This window comes from Rana temporaria, chromosome 13 (genome assembly GCF_905171775.1).
Source record: "Rana temporaria chromosome 13, aRanTem1.1, whole genome shotgun sequence".
NCBI lineage: Eukaryota > Metazoa > Chordata > Amphibia > Anura > Ranidae > Rana > Rana temporaria.
The window spans coordinates 39,951,036-39,978,811 of record NC_053501.1 but is presented as its reverse complement, the minus strand read 5'-3'; the positions used below and the strand labels follow the sequence as shown (position 1 = coordinate 39,978,811).

Below are 27,776 nucleotides of genomic sequence, written 5' to 3'. Positions count from 1 at the left end.
TGAAGGGTTTTAAGAGATCCAGGCCTTCCAGTGACGGCAGGCGTCCCATTTCGGTCGAACTGTTAATCGACCTCCTTGGATCGCTTCGAGAGGTATGCTCATCTGAGTTTGAGGCTCTGCTGTTTCGAGCCGCCTTTTCAGTTGCATTCTTTGGGGCCCTCAGGGTTGGCGAATTTACGGCGCCTAACAAGTCCTCTTCATCTTTTCTCAGGTTCGATCATGTTTGTGTGCAAGACGGTTGTCTTTCCATTTTCCTTTGCAGGTCTAAAACGTTGCCTGTTGGTAAAGGCTGTTGGTTCTCCCTTGCTAGCTCTCCTAACAAGGTTTTATGCCCGGTCACTCAGGTCGAAAAATATCTGGTGGTACGTCCTATGTCCCGTGATTCATTTTTTGTGCATATTGATTCGTCCCCTCTTACCAGGTATCAGTTTTCTTCCGTTTTTAAGGCTTGTCTGAGTTTCCTGAACCTTTCAGGATTGTGTTTTTCTTCACATTCCTTTAGAATCGGGGCGGCCACCGCAGCAAATTCGCTAGGTTTTTCGGAAAGCAGGTTAAAGTATGTAGGGCGTTGGAATAGTTCTAGGTACAAGTTATATGTTCGTCCCGAACTATTAATTTTATAATTTTCTTTTTCAGATCAAGTCAAGAAGGTGGTGTGGATAGTTGGCCATTCTTATGTTTTTTGGGCCGCCAAGCATGCTGAATCAAGGCCCTACTCCACAAACCTAGGTCTAGACTCCTCATTTTCTTTGTTATGGTCGGGTGTTAGGGGTTTGAGATGGCGTAATGTGAAGGAACATCTAGTGTATTTGTCGGCCATGTGGCCATCACCTCAGATTTTAGTGCTTCATGCAGGTGCCAATGATCTAGGTAAATTGGGTACTTGGGAACTGATATGTGAAATAAAGAGGGATTTACACACTATAAGCCTCATGTTTCCAGGTTCTGTTTTGGCCTTTTCCGAAATGGTCCCAAGAATGCTATGGTCTCCACAGAGCGGTCTGTTCTACCTGGACAGAATTCGCAGAAGGCTTAACAGAACCATTCATAGTTTTCTGGTTTCCTCTGGCGGAGTGTCGTTCCGCCATTCGGAATTAGAAGGATTTATCCCTGGCCTTTTCCGGAAGGATAATGTTCACTTGTCACCCATTGGCATCGACATTTTCAACATGGGTTTATAAAACCTGATCGAAGCAGCCACGGTGGTGGGGGGGCCTCAGCCGGCAGTTGCTCTGCCGGCATCGGCCGGTGGGGATTAGTCGTCCAGCTTTTGCTGGATGGACAACAGGTTATTCCCTTTGAAAGATATATGACTATTTATTTATTTAATTAAATTAATTTAATCCTTCCCCTATGGGTAACACCGTGGCCTTATAATTTCCATTAATAAATATGTTGGACTATAATTGAGTGTGGAGTTTTTATTTGTAAATACCTTTGTGCTAGCCCATGAAAGGTCCCAGCAATATGCGGGACCAACATGGGATAGACCAAAGGAGAAAAGCACGCTGTGCAGTTCTCCTGCTGTGCCTTCTCTCGTTCCAGGTACCATGCAATGCTGGGCAGCGGTGGCCGTGATTGGTGGACCAGGTGGAGCAGCTGATTGGCCGGTTCGAGCGGGAGGAAGCCCGCGCTGTAGGAGGCTATAAAGAGTCTCCAGCGCGGCGGTCTCCTCAGCAGCCCTGTCAGCCAGCGTCGCCCACCCTACCTCCCTATTCCCTGTCACAATGTTGTCCGAAAAGGGGGATTAGTCGTCCAGCTTTTGCTGGATGGACAACAGGTTATTCCCTTTGAAAGATATATGACTATTTATTTATTTAAATTAATTTAATCCTTCCCCTATGGGTAACACCGTGGCCTTATAATTTCCATTAATAAATATGTTGGACTATAATTGAGTGTGGAGTTTTTATTTGTAAATACCTTTGTGCTAGCCCATGCACATACTGCTAGCTGGCATACACTGCGCATTCTCCTGCATATATTGCCACCTGTCACAACCTCAGCACCCCTGTCCTGCATATTATTGCCTTCTGTCATACAATGCACAATCATTTTCTTTACTGTACATGCTGCCCTCTGTCATAAACTCCTTATTACTCTCCTGCACACATTGTCTGCTGTCACACCCTCTGTACTCCTCCTACACATACTACCCCTTGTCATACGCTTCACTCTCACACCCACTCCCCCCCATTATACCCCCTGAACCTCTCTCCTGCACATTCTGCCCACTGTCCCACCCTCCACACTCCTCTCCTGCACATACTGCCTCCTGGTCCACATCATACCCTCCACACTTCTCTCCTGAACATACTACATCCTGTCATACCCTCCACACTCCTCTCCTGAACATACTACCTGTCAAACCCTCCACACTCCTCTACTGAAGATACTACCCCGTCATACCCTCCACACTCCTCTCCTGAACATAATACCCCATCATACCCTCCACACTCCTCTCCTGAACATACCACATCCTGTCATACCCTCCTCACTCCTCCCCTGCACATACTACCCGTCATACCCTCCACACTCCTCTCCTGAACATACTACCCCGTCATACCCTCCACACTCCTCTCCTGAACATACTACCCCGTCATACCCTCCACACTCCTCTCCTGAACATACTACCCCGTCATACCCTCCACACTCCTCTTCTGAACATACTACATCCTGTCATACCCTCCACACTCCTCTCCTGCACATACTACCCGTCATACCCTCCACAATCCTCTCCTGAACATACTACATCCTGTCATACCCTCCACACTCCTCTCCTGCACATACTACCCGTCATACCCTCCACACTCCTCTCCTGAACATACTACATCCTGTCATACCCTCCACACTCCTCTCCTGCACATACTACCCGTCATACCCTCCACACTCCTCTCCTGAACATACTACCCCGTCATACCCTCCACACTCCTCTCCTGAACATACTACATCCTGTCATACCCTCCACACTCCTCTCCTGCACATACTACCCGTCATACCCTCCACACTCCTCTCCTGAACATACTACATCCTGTCATACCCTCCACACTCCTCTCCTGCACATACTACCTGTCATACCCTCCACACTCCTCTCCTGCACATACTACCCGTCATACCCTCCACACTCTTCTCCTGAACATACTACCCGTCATACCCTCCACACTCCTCTCCTGCACATACAGGTCCACGTCATACCCTCCACACTCCTCTCCTGCATCCTGTCATACCCTCCATACTCCCTCCTCTCCTGCACATATTGCCCCTAGTCATACCCTTCACATTCCTCTACTTTACATATTGCCACCTTCTGCACCCCTCCTAAACATACTACCCCTGTCATACTCTCCTAACCCCTCCCTCCTTTTATACCCCTTGAACCTCTGTGCTGACCATATTGCCCACTGTCATACCCTCCACACTTCTCTTCCATATACTGGTACTTGCAATACCCTCCACACTTTTCTCCTGCACATATTGCCTCTTGTCATACCATCCATACTCCTCTCCTGCACATACTGCCCCCCACCATACCCTCCACACTCCTCTCCTGCACATACTGCCTCCTGTCATAAAAAAAAATGGCATTTACTAAAGTTTTGATGTGAAACTTGCAGAGCATTGCAGCCATGATCAGTGGACCTCAGTTTCAATGCACAGGCTGCTGCATTGTTTACATCCCAGCCCCAGGTCCATACAGAGAAATGGACCTTCTGTTAAGGGGCTGTAGAAAGCAATCAATGGACTAGTGTATCAATCGCAGGCAGGTGACAGGTAGATCACATCCCTTCCTTGTTGATCACTGGAACCTGGACAGGAGGGGTGGAATTTACTGGATCTGATCCCCTGTATTTTCCTCCTGTGGTAGCTGAAGACTGGCTTCTCCTCCTCTTCCTCCTGCTAGCATTCCAGCTGCCACAAGAGTGGAAAAATAGAGGGGAATGGATCCAGTAAACGCTGTCCCCACCGCCCTTCCTGTGCAGGTTCCCCTTCCTTCTGCTGCCAGGGAACCCCCCCTCGCAGTGCTCCTGGTTCACCCCTCCAACCAGCTGCTCTGGAGGATCTTGAGGAGAGTGGAGGAAGGGGCTAGTAAGTATGTCAAATTTACCAGCGCCTTCCTTTTCTGAATAAACAGTGAGTGATCGGTACCGGTGCTCATTCATGATGGAAGCATAATAAACCGTGTTTACTATGCTTCATTTTGTGAATGAACAGGAAGCCGCTTTGCACAAATATGGAGATCGAGTACTGTTGTGCACCCTGATTGGGCTAAGCTTTGCCCAATCAGAAGGGACTCACCTCCTTAACACAGCACACAGGAACAGAGCTGAGGCTGTCAATTAGCTGGAGGTCGCTCCCCTGTCATCATTTTTCTCATGGTGTCAGGAAAACTTGTCAGAAGTGAATTATGCTGATAGTGGAGTAATGAGGCAGCAGACAGAAATGACACTCAGTGCTCTTAATTGAGACAAGTACACACTATAGCAGGATATGCTCTGTTCTTATTTCATGTTTGAGGTTTACAATCTCTTAAGGCTGGGTTCACACTATTGTGAATTGGATTCCCTACATCCAATTTACAATAGCAGGAGATTTTGACTGGCTCTCTATGGAGCCGGTTCACATATCTCCGCTGCTCATGATTGGTTGACTGGCTCTCTATGGAGCCGGTTCACATATCTCCGCTGCTCATGATTGGTTGACTGGCTCTCTATGGAGCCGGTTCACATATCTCCGCTGCTCATGATTGGTGGACTGGCTCTCTATGGAGCCGGTTCACATATCTCCGCTGCTCATGATTGGTGGACTGGCTCTCTATGGAGCCGGTTCACATATCTCCGCTGCGGCTCCGGTGCAAATTTGCACATGAGCCCTGTGCGTCTTTTGGTCCATTTCAAGTCTAAATTCAGCCAAATATTAAGGCTGAAATCGGACCTGAAACTGTAAACAGGGACGCAATGGACCCCTGCCGTGAGTCGCATTCGAAGACAGTGTGAACCCAGCCTTAAGGCTTGTTCACACCAGGTGTGGTTTGGAAACACATGTAAAATTGTGCGCTTTGTGCCACACCAGAACGCACATCCTTCTGCAGACAAGCATTAAAACGTTTGTTACCCCAACACTTCATATTCCTGATATGCGCCTGCTGTACCACGTACTTGCATGAGAAAGTATCCGGAGGGGGTTCACTATTTATGTGGACCTCCGCTTTAAACGAAATGGGTGATTGTTTACAATCACTAAGACACGCCCACATAACTCCAAAATGCATACTAACGCAGTACCGGTGCAGCACAGTTTTAAAAATTGTGCCAGAAATGTGTTTTTTTGCACGTTTCCCACACATTGAAATTGCCAGGATGGCCTTAACCACGACGCGTGTAAACACACAAAAAACGCAGACACGCACCTCCTGGCGTGAAATTCATCCATTTGGGGTGAAGTGAGCCCAGCCAGCCCTGTAACCTCTGAGAGGTGAGAGTCTGCCCCTATGTGTGCCTGACTGGTGATGTGAAGTGAGCCCAGCCAGCACTGTAACCTCTGAGAGGGGAGAGTCTGCCCCTATGTGTGCCTGACTGGTGATGTGAAGTGAGCCCAGCCAGCCCTGTAACCTCTGAGAGGTGAGAGTCTGCCCCTCTGTGTGCCTGACTGGTGATGTGAAGTGAGCCCAGCCAGCCCTGTACCCTCTGAGAGGTGAGAGTGTGCCCCTATGTGTGCCTGACTGGTGATGTGAAGTTGGAGGTCATTCCTCCAGCACCCCTCCACCAGCCCATGCTGGGGCTACATCTGCAAGGCTGGGATGAATGGTCCGGGCACAGGGAGGAGGCGGAGGAGGAGGGCTGCGCATGCGCGTTGCCAGGCGGGGTTGCATGGGCAGTCTCCGGCGTTAGAGCGGAGCGGGGATCAGATCGATGTGTTACCTGTCCGTCTCCGGAGAATAGAGCCAACCCGGAGGGTGGACCGAGCGGAAATCACCGGGGAGGAGAAGAGGAGGAGGATGGGGGGCACACGGCACCACTGACACCCATGGCACACAGACTGCTCTGCCTGGTAAGGATCCTCATGCTGCCTTCTCTACTATTGTTTGTTTTCACTGCATTGCCAATGACAGGTCCAGGAGGAGAGCAAGGTGTACCCGCTACCCGTTGTACAGGGCAGCCCAGACAGCCAATCACATGTCAGCTACCTTCCAGTTACAGCTGACAGAACAACGATAGAAGATCGCAGATTGGTTGGTTGCTATTTGTCATATTTTACAGATCACCATACATACCGATTACATTCTGACAACGGTGACCATGCACTATACAATCTGATTGTACAATCTCTAGGGATTGCCTGATTGGTTGCAATATGTGGGCTCTCCTATTACATTTTTGGGAAATCTTAAGAAGATTGTAAAGTGTATAGTCCATTTTAGATTTACCAAAATGATGTGATACAGGGACCTAATCTATCCAATCAGGCTGGCCCTTGCACTTCAGGGTTTCCTGTGCAATCTCCTTTTAGATCTGTCGTCAGATTGCATCAGGTATAACTGGCTTCAGATTTACCAAAACTTAAAGTGGAGCTCCAGGCCAATGAAAAGTCAGCAGCCGCAAATACTGTAGCTGCTGACTTTTATTATAAGGACACTTACCTGTCTAGGGATCCAGCGATGTCCTCACCCGAGCCAATTCTTCGATTGACTTTGGGTGCAAGTGACAGCATCTCAAAGTGGAGTTCCACCCAAAAATAGAACTTCCGCTGCCCAGGTTCCTCCCCCGCTCCGATAGATCGCCGCAGAATCTGTGGTGATCTATGCCATGTCTGGCCCCTCCTCCGCCCCCCCCGCTGTCTTCTGGGAGACACACAGGTCCCAGAAGTCAGCAGAAGGAGCGGGGTGTTTACCGCTCCTATACCGCGCCTTCCCATTGAAATCAATGGGAAACTGCGGTAATACCGCCCGCAATGCGCCTCTACAGAGGCGCATTGCGGGCGGTATTAACCCTTTTTCGGCCGCTAGCGGGGGTTAAAACCTCACCGCTTGCGCCCGAATATCGCGGTAAATACGACGGTATAGCGGCGCTAAAAATAACGTGGCTATACCGTCACCGCACCTCCGCTGCCCAATGTGAAAGCAGCCTTACTGAAAATGCCGACGCCTTACACCAGGGAGCCAAGGGACAGACCGGCTTCGGGTGAGGACATCACGGGCGCCCCTGGACAGGTAAGTGTCCTATTATTAAAAGTCAGCAGCTACAGTATTTGTAGCTGCTGACTTTAAAAAAAAAAAAAATTGCCGAAGCTCCAGGCGCCCCCCAAAAAATGAAAAGTCAGCAGCTGCAAATACTGTAGCTGCTGACTTTTATTATAAAGACACTTACCTGTCCAGGGATCCAGCGATCTCCTCCCCCGAGCCAATTCTTCCTTCAGCTTCGGGTGCAAGTGCCGGTGTCTTGTCGCATTCGGGTCCCCATCACAGATTGCTCCGGAAGTGACGTTTCGTCGCCGCCATCTTGCTACACCCCACACCATTGCACAGTAATGATAGCGTGTGAAGGGGCCAAGCGGACATCTTGTTACACCCATCGGAGTATTAGATTTCACAGTTATTTTCAACACAAAACGGAGCTTATATGCTTAAATACAGTATTTGGAAATCCGATGCACTGTTTCGATGTTAAAGCGGGGGTTCACCCTAAAATATCGATATACTGTTATATCCAGCATACTGCTGACATCAACATCAAAAAAATTTTTTGTTCGGGCTGTACTTACGTTTTTTCGTTGTTTTCACCCGGCTTCCGGGTTCTCGTAGGCATTCCTAAGATGACGCATAGATGATTGACGTGCGGGTAAAGCGCGTCATCGCCTTCCGAAAATATCCGAGGGGGAGTCGGCACTTTACGGCGCCTGCGCCGTCAGCTGTACATGGCAGGCGCCGTATAGCGCCGAGTCCCCGTCGGATATTTTCGGAAAGGCGATGACGCGCTTTACCTGCACGTCAATCGTCTCCTGGGAGGAACAACACTCACTCCCAGGAGACATTGCGCACAGCTCCCCGTCGGGGAAAAGGAGCGACACGCCCTCTCCCCGCAAGGAAGAAGACCCGGAAGTGCGGCTGAAGACAGGTAAGTGTACACATTGAAAAAAAAATGACAACGCTACAAGCCTTTATTAAGGCTGCAGATAGGTTAGCGAAAAAGTTAATTTTGAGGGTGAACCTCCGCTTTAAATTTAAAAAGCAGCAGCAAACCTGCTGAGCTTACATGGTGACTAATGTGACAGAACACCTCTGATTTTCACATTTACATTGTAAACAGTCCGTTGCATTTCCAAACACTGTATTTAAGTATATAAGCTCCGTTTTGTGAAATCTAAAACTCCAATGGGTGTAACAAGATGTCTGCTTGCCCCTTCACACGTTATCATTACTGTGCAGAAGTGTGGGGTGTAGCAAGATGGCGGCGGCGGCGGAACGTCACTTCCGGAGGAATCTGTGATAGGGAAGCCAAATATGACAAGACACCGGCATCTTAAGGGAAACAGGAAGTGAAGCCTTGCGGCCTCACAGCTGGTTTCCTGCTGCGCATTGTGAATAGTCTCGCAGTCTTCGGATCAGTCTTGTGTCTGGGACCGGCCCGCAGTCTTTTGTCTGGGACCGGCCCGCAGTCTTGTGTCTGGGACCGGCCCGCAGTCTTTTGTCTGGGACCGGCCCGCAGTCTTGTGTCTGGGACCGGCCCGCAGTCTTGTGTCTGGGACCGGCCCGCAGTCTTGTGTCTGGGACCGGCCCGCAGTCTTGTGTCTGGGACCGGCCCGCAGTCTTGTGTCTGGGACCGGCCCGCAGTCTTGTGTCTGAGACCGGCCCGCAGTCTTGTGTCTGAGACCGGCCCGCAGTCTTGTGTCTGAGACCGGCCCGCAGTCTTGTGCCTGAGACCGGCCCGCAGTCTTGTGCCTGAGACCGGCCCGCAGTCTTGTGCCTGAGACCGGCCCGCAGTCTTGTGCCTGAGACCGGCCCGCAGTCTTGTGTCTGGGACCGGCCCGCAGTCTTGTGTCTGGGACCGGCCCGCAGTCTTGTGTCTGGGACCGGCCCGCAGTCTTGTGTCTGGGACCGGCCCGCAGTCTTGTGTCTGGGACCGGCCCGCAGTCTTGTGTCTGGGACCGGCCCGCAGTCTTGTGTCTGGGACCGGCCCGCAGTCTTGTGTCTGGGACCGGCCCGCAGTCTTGTGCCTGAGACCGGCCCGCAGTCTTGTGTCTCAGAAGGCTGCAGAGGAAGGGGGTGCAAGTACCTGTCAAAACCAGCTGCTCCCCCCAAAAAACTGGAGAGAGGCATGGCATGGAGAGAGGGATGGCATGGAGAGAGGGATGGCGTGTCTCCGCCGAGGAAAATTAGGGGCTCAGGTTACTAAAACAGCCAGGGATGGGGGGCCAGTAACTGCAAGGTGTTTTTAGAATGCATTAAGGTGAAAAAACACGAGAGTTTACAACCCCTTTAAAGAGTCGTTGAGAGTGCCGACCTTCCTTGATGTGTATGGGTTTGTTACCAAACACTTGGATGATCTAAGCCAAAGTGCACGAAATACTGATCTACTTATATACAGTCTATATAGAACAATTTGCATTCCACAATGTATTCAATGTAAAGAATGTTGTAGAGTGTGATGGATCTGGAAAAACTTGTCTTAGTTGTATGTCCTTCTAGATCTACTTGTTTTCCTATTGGTCACCTCATATTCATGAATCTTTCTCTACAACAGCCTTTCTCCACCTTTTTACCACGGGCTTCCTGGTCTCCGAGAACCCCAGCCAATATATATATATAGCTTTGTAGTACATTGATGTGTGATAATCCGGGTGTACGCTGTGCGAAGTTCAACCAAGTCCTGAGGAGCCAGACCAAAATTCACTAATATTTGTCAAAGTAGCTGGCTGGAAATTTTTCATCAGAACAGTGTTTGCATCCAATCGGATGAAGGCGCCGGTTGGGCATTTTGACATTTGGTGGGGCCAGCTGTCATTATACAGTGACCTCAGTTGGCGATTTGTCCTTCTGCTCTGTGTGGCTGGAGGAATCTGTTGGCCTGGAGTTGAGCTTTTAGGGCTAGGTTCACACATGTCTGGTGCGGTTTTGTTCTCCGGTTCAGGTGCAAATTTTTATTCGCACCTAAACTGGACCCAAAATCGCACAGCACCCTTTTCAAAAATGGGCCGTGGTCGCCACAGACGCGTGTGAACCCGGCTCCATAGAAAGGTGGTCAGGTTCATGTATTATGCAAATCGGATGCAGTTAAAAATGCATCTGATCAAAAAAAAAAAAATGCATCTGATTCGCATATATGGGAACCGAGCCTTAAAGGGTTTGTAAAGGAATTTTTTTTTTTATCTTAATAGCTTCCAATGCATGGCACCTCTACGAATGTAAAAATGTAATGCATTTGCAGGTGAAGGAACCACAGGTTAAAATTTCCATGTGATTTCCCTGTGGGCCGCATTTTGAAAAAGGTGCATGCACCTTTTTCCTGCGAGAAACGCCGACATGGAAGTGAATGGGCTGTAGTGCCTGAGCAAACAGGACTGGCACACATGCATAGGTGTAAACCAAGTCTAATGCCGCATACACACGATCGGATTTTTAGTCGGAAAAACCTTGGATGTTTTTTTTTCGACGGAATTCCGCTCAAGCTTGGCTTGCATACACACGGTCACACAAAATCTAACAACCCAATAAATATTTTACAAAAAAAAGACTGGGGTTATAATGTAATCATCCAATAAATATTTTGCAAAAAAAGACAGGGGTTGTAACCCTCCCCCAAAATGGGGAAAACACAGTGTGTTCTATAAATTGCCCCTAATTCTTCTTGCTGGAGGCTGCTATTTTGCTAAAGCCCCTGAACAGCAGTAAATCATAATGGATAGATGAGCACACTGTCAGTTGTAAGTAGTGTTAGTGGTGATACCTACCCTTCCTGAGGTAGGTATGCTTATTTCATTGCCAGGGTGTCGAGCCCATGGTGCATTTCAACTCATACGCAAGCATTGAGAACATGCAAACTCCATGCAGACAGTATAGTGAATGACTTAAGGCCGAGGTCATTCTGCACCACCAGTGCTGCCAAGTGAATGACTCATTCAGAGGAGAGATGTAAACATAAGCAATGTGTAGGCAGTGACCTCGGCCTTTAGTCCTATTCAGAGAGAATGAAACCGGATTTACACTGCCCGCGACTTTGAAGTCGTACCCAAGCGTGACTTTGGCATGACTTGCACATACCTCCCAACTTTTAAACTTTAGAATGAGCAACACTTAATTGTGGCGTTAACCTGCGGCGAGCTCGGCGCACGGTGCCAACAAGTGGGTGTGTCCAGTGGGAGGGGCTTAATGGGCATGGCTAAACAAAACCTGACCTTCCTTGTACCTACAAAATATACTTTAGTTTCTGTGCCACAAGCAAGAATCTCACAGATAATATTCCCCATCTCAAATTCTCCCTCCCAAATCCTCTTCCATCCCTCCAAATTTAAAAATCCCCTTCCTCTCCAAATCCCCCCAACACAATTTCCCCCCTCCAATTTTCTCTCCTAGCCCAACCCCCCCTCTAAGTTCCCCCTCCCAGATCAAATCCTCTCCCCCTTTCAGTGCAAATACCCCTCCTCACTACCCCCCCCCCCCACAAATTTCCAATTTTTAGTACAAATCTGCATCTCCCCCAAAATCATCCCCACAGCTCAAATACCCCCCCCCCCCCCCAATCCCTCCTAGCACATAGTCTCTTATCCCCCCACCTAAATGCCACCTCCTGACACAAATACCCCCCCAAATCCCTCCTTCTAGCATAAATCCTCTTGCTTTACCCCCCCCTTACAAATATAAATGATCTTGCCTGCAAAGCACACCTGGAGTGAGGGAAGTTGCTTGTGTTGCCATACTGGATGTGGAAACTGGCAGACTAGGAGATGACGTTGCAGAGAACTGTTGTGCCTAGTGGTTGAGGCATATGTGTGGTGCATTTGCTTGCATGTATGTTTGGACAGCAGGGCTGGCAGAAGCAGTGGCAGACTGTAGAGGACAGGGAGCAATTGTGAGCTGCCTTCCACTGCAGCTCAGGAGAGAGGATGGGAGTGCAGCAGGGAGACGATGTCGGGTCTCCTGTAGAGGAGCAGGGAGACGATGTCGGGTCTCCTGCAGAGGAGCAGGAGACGATGTCGGGTCTCCTGCAGAGGAGCAGGGAGACGATGTCGGGTCTCCTGCAGAGGAGCAGGGAGACGATGTCGGGTCTCCTGCAGAGGAGCAGGGAGACGATGTCGGGTCTCCTGCAGAGGAGCAGGGAGACGATGTCGGGTCTCCTGCAGAGGAGCAGGGAGACGATGTCGGATCTCCTGCAGAGGAGCAGGGAGACGATGTCGGATCTCCTGCAGAGGAGCAGGGAGACGATGTCGGATCTCCTGCAGAGGAGCAGGGAGACGATGTCGGATCTCCTGCAGAGGAGCCCAGGAGAGCGAGCAGGAGAGGGACGGGGAGGGGCAGTGGAGAGGCTGACAGAATCAAGGAAAGTGACCACTGTCTGAGTGGATAAGCAGGGGTTACTCACAGCTGCTGGGTGCCCTCTATTACACTGGTTCAGAAAGCAGAACACAACTTTGCACATGGAATCCAGAGTCCCCTTACCAGGCGGAAGACTGTTGAAGGCAGGAAGCCGGAGTCAGGGGGCGGAGCTGGGAGGTCCTTGCATGTTCTTCCTTCTGTCGGTGCTTGCAATGCGCGTCATCGGTTGTTCATGTTCTGGGGGTCCTAACAACCAATGACAGGAAGGAAGATTGAAAGGGCTGGGGGAAGAGGCGGAGAGCACAGTGAGAGCATATTGCATCTCATTAGAAAACCCCCCACTGAGTGGACCCAGCTGCCTGAACCTGTTTTCCGGGACTCTAGCCCAGATCTGCGGGACAGCCTTGTAATCTCGGGACAGTCCCGCGGAATCCGGGACTGTTGGGAGGTATGCTTGCATGCCACTTCTTTAACACAAGTCGATGCAAGTTGTACCAAAGTCTGTCCAAAAGTAGTTCAGGAACCTTTTTCTCTCAAGTCGCACCGATTATAACGGTTCCATTGCACTGAATGGGGTCCGACTTCTGATTCGTCAAATGCTCAAAAGTCAGAGTGATTGTTGCATCAGTGTGAACCGAGGTCACTATGCCCTGCATTGCCACCTTAGCCTACATATTGTTTCTGTTTACAGCTTCCCCCTGAGTTTACTATTCAATGGTGGCGGTGCATAGTGCCATGCCCATTTACACTTTGTGCATGCATACTGTGTAAAATGCAATGAAAATCAGATTGCAGAGATTTTCTTTTGTTTTTAGTTTATGCAAACTTTTTGGTTTAGCCCTACTGGATTGTAAGCTCTAATGAGCAGGGAGGGCCCTCTGATTCCTCCTGTATTGAATTTATTTGTAACTGTACTGTCTACCCTCATGTTGTAAAACACTTCACAAACTGTTGGTGCTATATAAATCCTGTATTATAATAATAATAATAATAATAATAATCATAATAATAATAATATGCAGCTAAACACTAAGGGCCGGATTCTCAGAGGACTTACGACGGCGTAGCGCCATGTACTCCGTCGTAAGTCCGAATCCGAGCGGTCGTATCTATGCGCCCGATTCTTAGAATCGGTTACGCATAGATTTCTATTACATCCTACTGGCGTAAGTCTCTTACGCCGTCGGAGCCTAACTGCATTTTTACGCTGGCCGCTAGGGGCGTGTAAGCTGATTTACGCGTCGAAATATGTAAATTAGCTAGATACGCGAATTCCCGAACGTACGCGCGGCCGACGCAGTAAAGATACGCCGTTTACGTTAGGCTTTTCCCGGCGTAATGTTGCCCCTGCTATATGAGGCATAACTGCGGCGTACCAATGTTAAGTATGGCCGTCGTTCCCGTGTCGAAATTTGAAAATTTTACGTCGTTTGTGCAAGTCGTCCGTGAATGGGGCTGGACGTCATTTACGTACACGTCGAAACCAATACGTCCTTGCGGCGTACTTTGACGCAAAGCACACTGGGATATTCCACGGACGGCGCATGCGCCGTAAGTGCAAAACGTCGATCACGTCGGGTCACAGCACATTAACATAAAACACGCCCCCCTGTTCAACATTTTAATTAGGCCTCCTTACGCCGGCCGAATTACGCTACGCCGCCGCAACTTACGGAGCAAGTGCTTTGAGAATACAGCACCTGCCCGTCTAAGTTGCGGAGGCGTAACGTAAATCGGATACGTTATGCCGCCGCAAGGATGCGCCGTTCTACGAGAATCTGGCCCTAAGAGCCAAAACTCAGCCGTATGAATGGGCCCGTAGCATACAATACTGCTGCACGCAGATCCATACAAAACTGTACACAGTAGAGATCTGAACGCAGAGTATTCTATGCCCATAAGTCCACACATGCTATGGTTACTGACGAGTGATCTGTGATTGGAGTGCTCTTCAGAGAGCACTTGCCAGGCAGCGAGAAGGCATTGTATCGCCTGCTTTAACCCCTTGATTGCAGCACTAACACGCCACAACCGCGTCCATCGTTTGAATGGGTTGTGTCCCCCCGTATGCGTCGGAGCGTATAATTCTTGTCACGGCATGTGTACCGGTGAGGAGCTAAAAATACGGCTCGGCTGCAGTGTTTAACCGCCCCTCAACCGCTATTGTGAACAACCCTAATTCTCCAGCATCGATCATAAACTGAAATGTCAATTTCAAGTGCTCCATCCCTTTAAATAATGAGGTTAGTACGTGGAAAGATTACAATGATTCTTCCGGTAGTCACTCACCAGAAACACAAAATCTGTTCTCTTTCTGGAACACCTGTTCTGCAGGCTGACAAGACTGCGAGGATAAAAACCAGTTCACAAGGAAGCACTGACAGCACCGAGGCACGAGGCACAAAGTGTTTCCCTGATATTGACAGGCCGAGTATTGATCAGGCCCACCAGTATATTGCTTACTCCACAGACAGGCACCAGATACACTGGGAAAGTGATTGCAGCTAATACCACTTGTATAGTTGGGGCCGTGATTTCTGGCACAGCCCTCCATCCAAAAGGACTATGTTTTCTTTGCACAGGGCTTACCGTGTTTAGTATAGATTTGTATAGCAACCAAATGATTTAACTCCCTCGCTCTCACTGCCAACTTGCTGACAGAGAGGAACTCTCCTTTAGGACCAGAATACTGTATGTTTGTATGTCAGGGCAGTACGATGTTGCGTTTACGTTTTTTCAATTAACGCCCCAGACATTACTGTTCACTGTACTCTCTCCCGCTGCACAATCAAAAAGGATGGTTTTCTTTTTTCACTCTGGCCCAACGCCATTCTTGCCTAGGTGAGAAGGACTTCTCTCTTCTCCCCCTGCCTCCTGGAATATGCATATGACATATCTCAGGAGGTTGCAGGAGCCGGGACTCGCAGTGGGTGGAGATGGCAGGCGTCATCAGGGGCTGGCTGCCTATAAGAGGGAATCGGGCTCTCCATGATGTCTTAGAAGAAGATGGCAGCTCAGAACCCAGGCTGTATACTTGAGTAGTGGCTTAAAGTGGCTGCAAAGCCTTAAGGCAGGGGTGGCAAACTCAAATTCACTGGGGGCCGCATCAGCAGTATGGTTACCCTCAAAGGGCCGGTTGTATAGGATTATGCATCTACTCTTTATTATCATAATTGCGCTAAGTACACAGTGCATGGGTCAGGACTGCGCTAAGTACACAGTGCATGGGTCAGGACTGCGCTAAGTACACAGTGCATGGGTCAGGACTGCGCTAAGTACACAGTGCATGGGTCGGGACTGCCTAAATCCAGCTTTCTGTCACTTTTTAAAATCGTTAATTTGGTCCAAACTAGAAGCACCCCCTGTGAGAGCTGTATGGATGTAGGTAGCATCAGCTGCATACAGTATAGAAGGCTATGTTTCAGCAGTGGCACAGAGACTCCCCATCTGCTGCTGGAACAAAATTGAGTCGGGCAAAGCATCTCTCATAGGAAGCCTTGTATTTTTATTAATGAATGCAAAGCTTCCTCTGATCAGCTAAGGTGGGGAGGCAGGTGGATGGCATCACAATCTCCACCTCAGCCAATCAGAAGAAGCCATGTATTCATAGATAAAAATACAAAGCCTCCTGTGAATGACTGGGAAGCATTTTGTTTTGGCAGTAGACAGGAAGTCCCTTTTCCCACTACCAGAACATAACACTGCATACTAGGGTTGTCCAGATACCGATACCAGTATCGGTATCGGGACCGATACCGAGTATTTGCGGGAGTACTCGTACTCGCGCAAATACCCCCGATACCTAAATAGAATACTTCCCCCCCTTTCCCCCCCGCCGCTGCCGCCGCATCGCGCCGCCGCATCGAGGGACATGGCTAGAGGGACATTGCTGCATATGTGAGGGACATGGCTAGAGGGACATTGCTGCATATGTGAGGGACATGGCTGCATATGTGAGGGACATGGCTAGAGGGACATGGCTGCATATGTGAGGGACATGGCTAGAGGGACATTGCTGCATATGTGAGGGACATGGCTAGAGGGACATTGCTGCATATGTGAGGGACATGGCTGCATATGTGAGGGACATGGCTGCATATGTGAGGGACATGGCTAGAGGGACATGGCTGCATATGTGAGGGACATGGCTAGAGGGACATGGCTGCATATGTGAGGGACATGGCTAGAGGGACATGGCTGCATATGTGGGGGACATGGCTGCATATGGGGGGGACATGGCTGCATTTGGGGACACATTTAAAAAAAGTATCGGTATTCGGTATCGGCGACTACTTGAAAAAAAGTATCGGTACTTGTACTCGGTCCTAAAAAAGTGGTATCGGGACAACCCTACTGCATACTGTAGGTAGCCAAGGCTGTCATCACCCTAAGCCCTGGTTTACACTGTTGCGGTGCGGAACATTGCATGTCATTCGCACAGGAATCGCAGCGCATTCCGGTGCAAATTACATGGGGTGTCTGGGGCGTAATTTTTTTTTTTTTTTTTTTTTTAAAGTGTATTTTGTGCGTGTACTCGAGAGAGGAGCCGGACTGCAGGAGTTGGGAGTAGGCAGGCCTCCCCCAGAGGCAATCTGCCACCTTTCTCCATGCCCCGGGTGGCAATGGCGGGTGTGTGAGGGGGTCCTCCCACACAGCCCGCCCTACCTGCTCCGCTTTGAAGCCCAACGGGGCAGAGGGACTCCCTATAAGGGAGTGAGAGGATTTGCCCGCTCAACCAGCCCCGTTAGTCCTTTGCCTCTCTTTTTAGAGACCGCGTGGTCAAAGTGCGTGCATGTTAACCCAATTTCGAGTGCGTGTAAGTGTGGTGGTTTTTGTGGGAGGGGGGTGGGCGTACTAAGCGCAGGCTTACCTCGCATAGCACCCCCACCGGGAGCCGGGCTGAGACCACCAAACTCAATTCACATGTAGCCGAGACCGGGATCCAAACCCATAGCTGCAGAGGTGAATGGCTTGTCAGCGCAGTGCCAATCGCGTTGAGCCACCGCACTCCTGGGGCGTAATTTTAGCCATGGATTCGTATAGCTCAAATCGCATTTGCACCAAACTGGTACAGGACCCTTTTTTTGTCAGCACCAGAATCAGATCCCATGGGTGTGAACACCCATGAGATCCGATTCTTCAAATTGCAATGAGCTTTACAAAACTATTGCGATTTAGATGCAGTGCCAAATCCGCTGTGAATTTGCACTGCATCTAATGTGAACCCAGGCTAAGGACTGACAGGTAAAAAAACTATTGGGCACTCTCTAAGTTGGCACGCATGTATTTTTAGGTTCTATTTACTGCCAAGTAGTGCTTGAAAATGTATTAAATCCAGGTATGCCCTGGCAACAATGCATTTGTTGAATTTTCCATAGTAAAAAATGTAATTAGATAGGATGGTATATCCCCGGGCACAGGATTTTTCTCCATTCTCCAGGCCCCGTTCACACCTGGGGGTTTTGGGATTGTGTCAGAATCTCTGCGATTCTGTCTGCAATTTAAAAATGCACTACAATCACAAAATGAAGGTTCAAGTGCCATTATTTTTAATTGCACCTGAAACACGTGCGGTTTTGCCGCTATTGCGGTGCATTGTATTGCGCAGCAGTCGTGGCAAATGATCCCAAAATGCCCAGGTATGAACGGGGCCTTAGAGCAGATCTGGAGTCTGGACAAAGCTCAGGAACAAGGTAGTCGGTGTGCCTAAATGTAAAACCTTTGTCTAATTTTGTTTTTTTTCCCATCGTCATTTGAGACTTGTGCTCTGTCTCAGTGCCCTCAGGCTTCCAGAATAGAGTTTGAGGCTCCATGCACACCTGAGCGACAAAACGCCTGAAGCGCGACGCTCGGATACGCTGGAGGGGAAAAATAACATTGTTGTCTATGGAGATGGTTCACATCTCCACGCCGAACGCCGATCGCGTGAAGCTCAAACAAGTCCCGGACCCTTTTTTGGCGCGCGTAATCAGTCGGCTTTGGCGTTCGGCATAGCCAACAATGACATGTAAAAAACCGTGGTACAAAAGGCGCAATTTGTCGCGGCAAATCGCGGTACAAAACGCCGCGCTTAGGTGTGAATGCAGCCTTAAAGAGGAACCTCACCCTGGTTGTAAAAGAAAAAAAGGAAACTCGGCAGCTACAGATATTGTAACTCGATTTTTTAGAAACAGATACTTGCCAGTCCATGGAGTGCAGTGCCATCTTCCACACGGCACATTTTCTGCCAGGCTTTGGCTCTCCAACATTAATATTATTATACAGGATTTATATAGTGCTTTACAACGTTGGGGCAAACAGTGCAGTTTCAATACAGGAGGAATCGAAGGGCCCTGCTTGTTAGGGCTTACAATCTAAAAGGGGGGGGGGGATACAAAAGGTAATAACCAGAGTCTTGCATGTGTGTGCCAGCTGTAGCTTCAGCTCTGGCATGCAAGGCATGGCAGTGCAGTGAGACTGGCCCTGGAGCCTCCTGGAACATGTGTAGTGGTGGTTAGGAGGCTGCAGACAAATGGGCCAAGCACATGCCATTTTCACCTAGTCGAGGATTGAAAAAGTGGGGGTAGTAAATTTAACAGCACGGGGGGTGTCCTTGAAAATTTGAGGCCTGTGGCTGGATACTTTGAGGCAGATCCAAAAAGATCTGCCCCGGCGCAGCGTATCTGAGATGCGCTACGCCGCCGTAACTTACTTTTTTTGGTTTGAATCCTGAAAGAATTTGCGCCGTAAGCTACGGCGGCGTAGTGTATCTCTCGCGGCGTAACGGCGCCTAATTCAAATCGGCGAGTAGGGGGGCGTGTTTCATTTAAATGAAGCGCATCTCCGCGCCGAACGAACTGCGCATGCGCCGTCCCTAAATTTCCCGCCGTGCATTGCGCTAAATGACGTCGCATGAAGTCATTGTTTTGACGTGGACGTAAATTACGTCCAGCCCGATTCACGGACGACTTACGCAAACAAATTTTTTTTTTTTAATTATACGCGGGAACGACGGCCATACTTAACATTGCGTACGCCACCAAATAGCTGGTTTAACTATACACCGGAAAAAGCCGACTAGAGACGACGTAAAAGAATGCGACAGCCGCTCGTACGTTCGTGGATCGTCGGAAATAGCTAATTTGCATACTCGACGCGGATTACGCCGGGAACGCCACCCAGTGGACGCCGAAGAATTGCATCTTAGATCCGAAGGCGTACGAAGACGGATCTAACCCAGATGCCGTCGTATCTTGTTTTGAGGATTCTAAACAAGATACGACGCGGGAAATTTGAAAGTACGCCGGCGTATCAGTATATACGCCGGCGTACTCTCTTTGTGGATCTGCCCCTTTTGGGTATAAGCCCACTTGATCTGGCGATGGGAAGAATTCCTATTGGCTTATTGTACTCCCCAAAGATTTTCTTATTTTGTTGTATTTGTGCTTTTGCACCGTACCGAGATTTCTGGTGAGCAAATTTTCTCCCCTTCACTGGGTAGATCTCTACTTCTTCTTTTAATTTTTTTTATATTCCTTTTAGGCTGCCCACACGCTGACCACATTTCTGCTGATTCCAGATGTACCGACCAAATTTCTCTTTGTGGGTGGCCCTGTTGGCATACATTGATCTGACATAAGCTTAAAGTGAAGGAGCAAGATGGGAAAACTTTTGGCCAGCGCCAGTTGTTTAAGTACAATGGCCGCCACTGCAAATTCATCCATTCATACTGTCTATGTATAGCATGTGAATGGAGGATCCCGTTAGAATATTTTTTTTTGTTTGGTGGGATGCACGTATGTCTTAGTATGGCCGACTTAAGAGCTCTGGAATTTTACAATAGTTTGTCTAGACCTTTTTTTTATTTTTTTGTCTCATGACATTCTATGCCGTTTGGATACATGGCGACTGAGCAATTTCTCAGCATTGTTATCACAGGGTGACATCATCAAGAGTAGTGTTACAGCCCTCACTTATAATATCATAAAGATGTCACTTTATAATTGACGGACCTGCTTTGAGAGTCAGGAGGTATAATGAATGCCATCCTGAAATTAATGTCCTTGTCCTTGTGGGTAATGTTTTACAAAGTGACACGTTATCTGCACCAGCTGGGAAATAGCAAAATGTAGTGCCACTTGACTTGGCGATACAATTCAAAGTCTTTGGCAGATCTAATCAAGGAAATGTGATTTGCCTCTTTTGGATTAACCTTTGAAGTTCTGGATACTCCATCTGCATACTAAATACCAAGTTAATGAATTAAAATGTACAGTGCGGTAACAAAGGCATGGACATATTAAGCTCGGCAAGCTTTGGTTGTGCAGCCAATCAAAATTCCTTTTTCATGGGATTTTCCGCTCTGAACTGCGAAAGGTCATTTCTGATTGGCCATCAATAATTTTAAATATTTATTTTTTCAGAATTGTATTATTTTGTGATAACTCATTATCAGTTTTCCTAGCCTGATGCTTTTTGCCTCTGTGGGATACCTGTCATTTTTACACCTTGGCTGTAATTAGTGCCATCTTTATTATTGATTGGATCCTAGGCAAACATTTTCTTGGGGACCCAATTTTGCACTCCATTCCAACATCCCAAAAAACAGACACACACATAGACTTGGCTAAAAGACACCCCATCATCACACAGGGCTCCCCTCCCCAAAACTGCCCCCATCATTATACATGACCTCTCACCCATACTTCCCCCATCATTACACAGGGCCCCCCTCCTACATACTTACACAGGACACCTCCCTAATACTACCCCCATCATTACACAGGACCCTTGCCCGATACTACCCCCATCATTAAACATAACCCCCTCTTCCATACTATCCCCATCATTACACAGGACCCCTCCCCGATACTACCCCCATCATTAAACATAACCCCCTCTCCCATACTATCCCCATTATTACACAGGACCCCTCCCCGATACTACCCCCATCATTAAACATAACCCCGTCTCCCATACTATCGCCATCATTACACAGGGCCCCCCTCCTCCATCATTACACAGGACCCCTTCCCGATACTACCCCTATCATTAAACGTAACCCCCTTCCCCATACTATCCCCTTCATTACACAGGGCCCCCCTCCTCCATCATTACACAGGACCCCTCCCCGATACTACCCCCCCATCATTAAACATAACCCCCTCTCCCATACTATCCCCATCATTACACAGGGCCCCCCTCCTCCATTATTACACAGGACCCATCCCCGATACTACCCCCATCATTAAACATGACCCCTCACCCATACTATCCCCATCATTAAACATAACTCCCTTTTCCATACTATCCCCATCATTACACAGGACTCCTCCCCGATACTACCCCCATCATTACACAGGGCCCCCCTCCTACATCATTACACAGGACCCCTCCCTAATACTACCCCCATCATTAAACATGACCCCTCATCCATACTATCCCCATCATTAAACATAACCCCCTCTCCCATACTATCCCCATCATTACACAGGGCCCCCCTCCTCCATTATTACACAGGACCCCTTCCCGATACTACCCCTATCATTAAACATAACCCCCTCTCCCATACTATCCCCATCATTACACAGGGCCCCCCTCCTCCATTATTACACAGGACCCCTTCCCGATACTACCCCTATCATTAAACATAACCCCCTCTCCCATACTATCCCCATCATTACACAGGGCCCCCCTCCTCCATCATTACACAGGACCCCTCCCCGATACTACCCCCATCATTAAACATGACCCCTCCACCATACTACCCCCATCATTACACAGGGCCCCCCTCCTCCATTATTACACAGGACCCCTTCCCGATACTACCCCCATCATTAAACATAACCCCCTCTTCCATATTATCCCCATCATTACACAGGACCCCTCCCCGATACTACCCCCATCATTAAACATAACCCCCTCTCCCATACTATCCCCATCATTACACAGGACCCCTCCCCGATACTACCCCCATCATTAAACATAACCCCCTCTCCCATACTATCCCCATCATTACACAGGGCCCCCCTCCTCCATTATTACACAGGACCCCTTCCCGATACTACCCCTATCATTAAACATAACCCCCTCTCCCAAACTATCCCCATCATTACACAGGGCCCCCCTCCTCCATCATTACACAGGACCCCTCCCCGATACTACCCCCATCATTAAACATGACCCCTCAACCATACTATCCCCATCATTACACAGGAACCCTCCCCGATACTACCGCCATCATTAAACATGACCCCTCTCCCATACTATCCCCATCATTACACAGGGACCCCCTCCTACATCCATTACACTGAACCCTTCCTCCATACTACCCCATAATTACACAGGACCCCCTCCACCATACTGACTGACAGGTGCTCTCCCCGGTTTACCTTACCAAGCTGACTAATCAACGCACAGGCTGCGCACATAACACTTAACCACCGCCATGTCCCCTTTCAGCTTCTTTCTGGTATCGCTGCTCCGGCGCTGTGATGACGTCAATCCCGGCATTATCCCATTGAGAATGCTGGGACACCCAGTGCACCTGTGCCGAAATCGGTGCAGTGTTTTCTGCATATATCTCCTTAACTGTGTAGGTTAAGGAGATATTTCTTGCACCTACAGGTAAGCCTTAATCTAGGCTTATCTGTAGGTGCAAGTTGTTAAAGTGGGTTTACAACCAATTGAAATTCCCAGCTCCGTCAGCATCTCTGACTGAGCCTAGCCCGCTTGGCCTTTTATTCGTAAATGCCAAAAGAAATTACCAACAGGAAGTGATGTCACAGGAAGTGACCTCCCACACAGGAAATGACCATACAAGTGTAGCGCCTGTGTACTTTATAGTACCGGTGCTAGTTACATTTAAGGGTAGATCAGAGTGTAGTTAGACTCTGATCCAGATTGTTAAGTGCAAAACAGTGGTCTCTGTCTCAGCTTGGCTGTGCTGTGGGCTTATTCTGCTGCACTGGGGTGTTCTTCCAGCCTCCGTGCTGCAGGTGGCAGCAGTGGAGTCAAGGTTTGGGTGCTCTTTCCCAGCAACCAATCAGGAGGGTTTGACCTCGCTGTGTATGCTGGGGAGGGGTATTTGAGACAGACACCATTAGTTCTGTGTCTTCTTCGTCCAGTGTGGCACCCACCTTTTAAACATGTGAGAAGGAGCCTAGAACACCACATTAAATATGAAATAATGAAATGCATTTTCTAAAGATTTACCTAACACATACGGTAATTAAAACAAATTAAAAAATACTTTACTTAAACATATACAGATAACTTCATTATACAGTTACTTTAAGCATGACCTAGTTACAGGAATAAGTCTATACGAGTGCAGTAACTCATAGCAATCAATCAGAATTCATTTTTATTGAAGCCTGGCCAGTACAAGATGGATTCTGATAGGGCAGTAACTCAAAGCAATCAATCAGAATTAATTTTATTGAATCCAGGCCAGTACAATGTGATTTCTGATTGGTTGCCATGAGTACTGCACCTTCCTTTTTCTCTTTTGGACTGTTTTATTAGATAAGCTGTGGCACCCAGATATACCGGCATGTAAGTCCCAAGCCTTGCAAACAATTGACTTTCCAGTTCGAATTTAGCAGTCATTCCAGATGAAGTAATGAATTCTATCTCAGCATTTATGTATTCATTGATATAGCTATTTATACCTTTTGGCTGTACGCCTACAAGAATGTGCAGACGGTCCTCCCACACGGCCATTCCGACTCAGCTGCTATCTATTCACATTGCCAGCAGAATGGATATAGATGTAATCAAAGGAACATATATAGCCGCCATCATCGGATTCTTCTCAGCTGCAATCGGAATAATCTGCTGAAGTTGGTAGAAAATGGATTCTGGCTGTTGCAGAGGGTTAGGGCCCTTTCACACGTGCGGACGAATGGACCGTTTATTACAAGTCCGTTTACGGACTTGTAATGTATCCCTATGGGATTGCAGACGTTAGCGGATGATGCATCCGCTAACGTCCGTAACGATCCGCGTCCGCAAAGTTTCACTTTTTCAGACGGAAGAAAACCCTATTTTTCTTCCGTCTGGTGGAACGGATCGGATGAATAGGGACACACGGTCTGTATTCATCTGATTCCCCAATAGGGGAGAGCGGAGGAGAGACAGGGCGGTCTCTGCACAGTGTGCGGGGACCGCCCTGTCCACCGACAGCTCAGTGGGGATTTACGGAGGATCCCCGCTGAGCCGACGGACACACACGGAGCGGATCAATACGGATCCGCTCCGTGTGAAAGGGCCCTTATTTGGTCCGCCCCGTGTGTGTCCGTCGGCTCAGCAGGGATCCTCCGTAAATCCCCGCTGAGCGGTCGGCAGACAGGGCGGTCCCGCACACTGTGCAGAGACAGCCCTGTCTTTGCTTTGCACTCCCCTATGGGGAATCGGATGAATACGGACCGTGTGTCCGTATTCATCCGATCCGTTCCGCCAGACGGAAGAAAAATAGGGTTTTCTTCCGTCTGAAAAAGCGGAACTTTGCAGACGCGGATCGTTGCGGACGTTAGCGGATGCATCATCTGCTAACGTCTGCAATCCCATAGGGATACATTACAAGTCTGTAAACGGTCCGTACGTCCGCACGTGTGAAAGGACCCTTAGTGCTCTTTTACACTGAGGCGCTTTTTAAATGTTTTGGCGCTACAAAAAGTGCCTGAAAAGCTCACAAAATACTTTTTTTTTTTTTTTGCCCTTTTTTTTGTCTATAGCGCAAAAGATAAAAAACACAGGCCCAGATTCAGAGAGCAATTGCGCCTGCGTAACCATAGTTACACAGCGCAATTGCTGACTTGCTCCGGCGTTACGAATGCTCCTGATTCAGGAACATCGTAACGCCGACTGCAGCCTAAAATCTGCGTGGCATAAGGCTCTTATGCCACGCAGATTTTAGGCTGCATTCTTGCGATGACCGCTAGGGGGCGCTCCCATTGTGCTCAGTGTATAGTATGCAAATTGCATACTAACACCGATTCACAATGTTGCGCGGGCCCTGCGTACGCAAGTTACGGAGTTTCCGTACGGCGTCTTTAGCGTAAGGCTGCCCCTTCTAATAGTAGGGGCAGCCAATGCTAAAGTATACCCGCCGTTCCCGCGTCGTGAAATTTGAATTTCACGTCGTTTGCGTAAGTGATTCGTGAATGACGCTGGACGCCATTCACGTTCACTTGGAAGCAAATGACGTCCTTGCGACGTCATTTGCCGCAATGCACGTCGGGAAAGTTTCCCGACGGAGCATGCGCTCGGCGCGGGAGCGCGCCTAATTTAAATGATTCCCGCCCCCTACGGGATCATTTACATTAGGCGCCCTTACGCAGGGCAATTTTAAAGAGCGCACACGCAATTTACGGAGCTCCTGCTCCGTGAATCGCGCACAGTAAATGTGCGGGGGCGCAGGGCAAAAACGCTGCCCTGTGCCTCCGTAAAAAAGGGGCAAATTCGACCTGAATCTGGGCCACAGTGGTGATCAAATACCACCAAAAGAAAGCCCTATTTGTGGGGGGAAAAAGTCCGCTAATTTTATTTGGGTACAGCGTTGCATGACCATGCAATTCCCAGTTAAATGAACACAGTGCCGTATCGCAAAAAGTGGCCCGGTCATGAAGGGGGGCAAATCTTTCAGAGGCCAAGTGGTTAACTTTTGGATAGACTATGTAGGTTTGGAATGTTTGTCAGGTTTTTATTTGCTGGAAAGACTTGCCCTCTCAGTTTCTCCTGATAATCATTGTCACAGGAACAGAAAGTGCTGGAAAAGCTGAAATGTTGTTGTCACAGGAACAGGAGATGAGGAAATGTCTTCCAGCGGGGGAACCTGTGGTGGTGATGACTATGTAATAGGGATTCCCTCTCACTTGGAAGACATTTACTTTTACTTCCTGCTATGTCTGAAGTCAAAGGAATTTTATGCAATGCGAGAAATACAGACAGTGAAAGAAAAATATATCAGGTTTTTAAAGCTGAGCTCTGGGAATTATTTGTATTGCGTACTTAAATTGGTCCAGTTTATCACAGCCAACCTGAGGGACCCCTGGGGAAGCTGACCATCACTTTAGTAGTCAGCGCTACTACAGTGATGGCCCCGATTTCCCAATTCTAGTGCAAATGTCTTCCCATCAGCACAGTCACACACTCGGCACTGCCACCATTCATATAACGCCTTGTTGTTGTTTTTTTTTTTTTTTTCATTCAATAAATACAAGACCTTCTGTGATTGGAAAAGGGTAGATTGTGATGTCGCTGCCCTTCTTCTCCACCTTGTTCAATTGGAGAATGCCTTGTAATTCTCAAACAATACAAGTTTTTCCGTGATTGGTGGGCCATTCTGAGCGAGGGACCCCCTGTGTGCACAGAGTGTAAGCCACATGCATAGAACCCAAGCAGGACACAGAAGATCTGTCACTGTAGTAGCACCAGCTACTACAGTGATTGTGAGCGTCCCCTGTGGCCCAGCTGGTTTGACACATTCATATTTACAAGCTAAACAATTGTAAGGCCTTAATGCACACAGGGTGTTTTTGAGGCCACTTTTTTTTCTACTGTCTGTCAACTTCACTGCATGTTATTCTATGTACTCATGCACATTTAGGCTTTTAGCAGCATTTTGTGGCAAATAAAAAAAAAAACGCCAGGGCGTTCTGCATCAGCGGCATTTTGGCAGAAAAAACGCAGACGACTCCTAAACTCGTAAAGGAGTTGTAAAGGAAATTTTTTATTTTTTTTGCCTAAAATTAATGTCTGCAAGGTAGACAGACAGAATAGTGTAATGATTCTGTTAAAAAACTAGTAAATACTGTCATGGACCTTGGAATGCTGAAGGGTATCTCTTTGAAATCTGTTACACAGTGGGGGGTCTTCTGCTCTGTCTTAAGGCCAGACGGCTCCATTGTTCTGTGTCTGGCTATTGTGTACATTGATTGCCCCCTGGGGCTTCCGTCTCATTACACATAACAGTCCCTCCATTCAAGCTATCGGACCAATCCCTGCTGACTCATGTTCAAGTCCTCATTTGCATGCCTAAGAGGACCTAAAGGAGAACTCAATGTACTTTACAATTGACCAATAGGAAAGCGATTGTTGGGGGCGGGATGTTCCAAATTCTGTTTAAAAAGAGTGTTGTGTACTTCCAATAAAGGTCTTCCTGTTTGAACTTGCATACAGCCTGCCTGGTGTTTTGTTCTTATGGATCCCGAACGGCACATAGCTGTAGTTCGGATCCCGGAGCCTTGGATGACCGAACCAGCAGACG

General features: G+C 48.4%; 1 protein-coding gene across 3 annotated transcripts in view; it reads left to right on the top strand.

Annotated features, from left to right (window-relative positions):
• The first annotated feature begins 5,838 nt into the window (after positions 1-5,838).
• Positions 5,839-27,776, top strand: part of ARMH4 (armadillo like helical domain containing 4) — a 219,699-nt gene continuing 197,761 nt past the window's right edge. For 2 of the 3 annotated variants that reach the window (XM_040332893.1, XM_040332890.1), the window contains exon 1: positions 5,839-6,048. The gene's annotated coding sequence lies outside the window, so the exon portion shown is untranslated. The remainder of the gene's footprint in view (positions 6,049-27,776) is intronic. The other variant, XM_040332891.1, reaches the window with a different exon arrangement.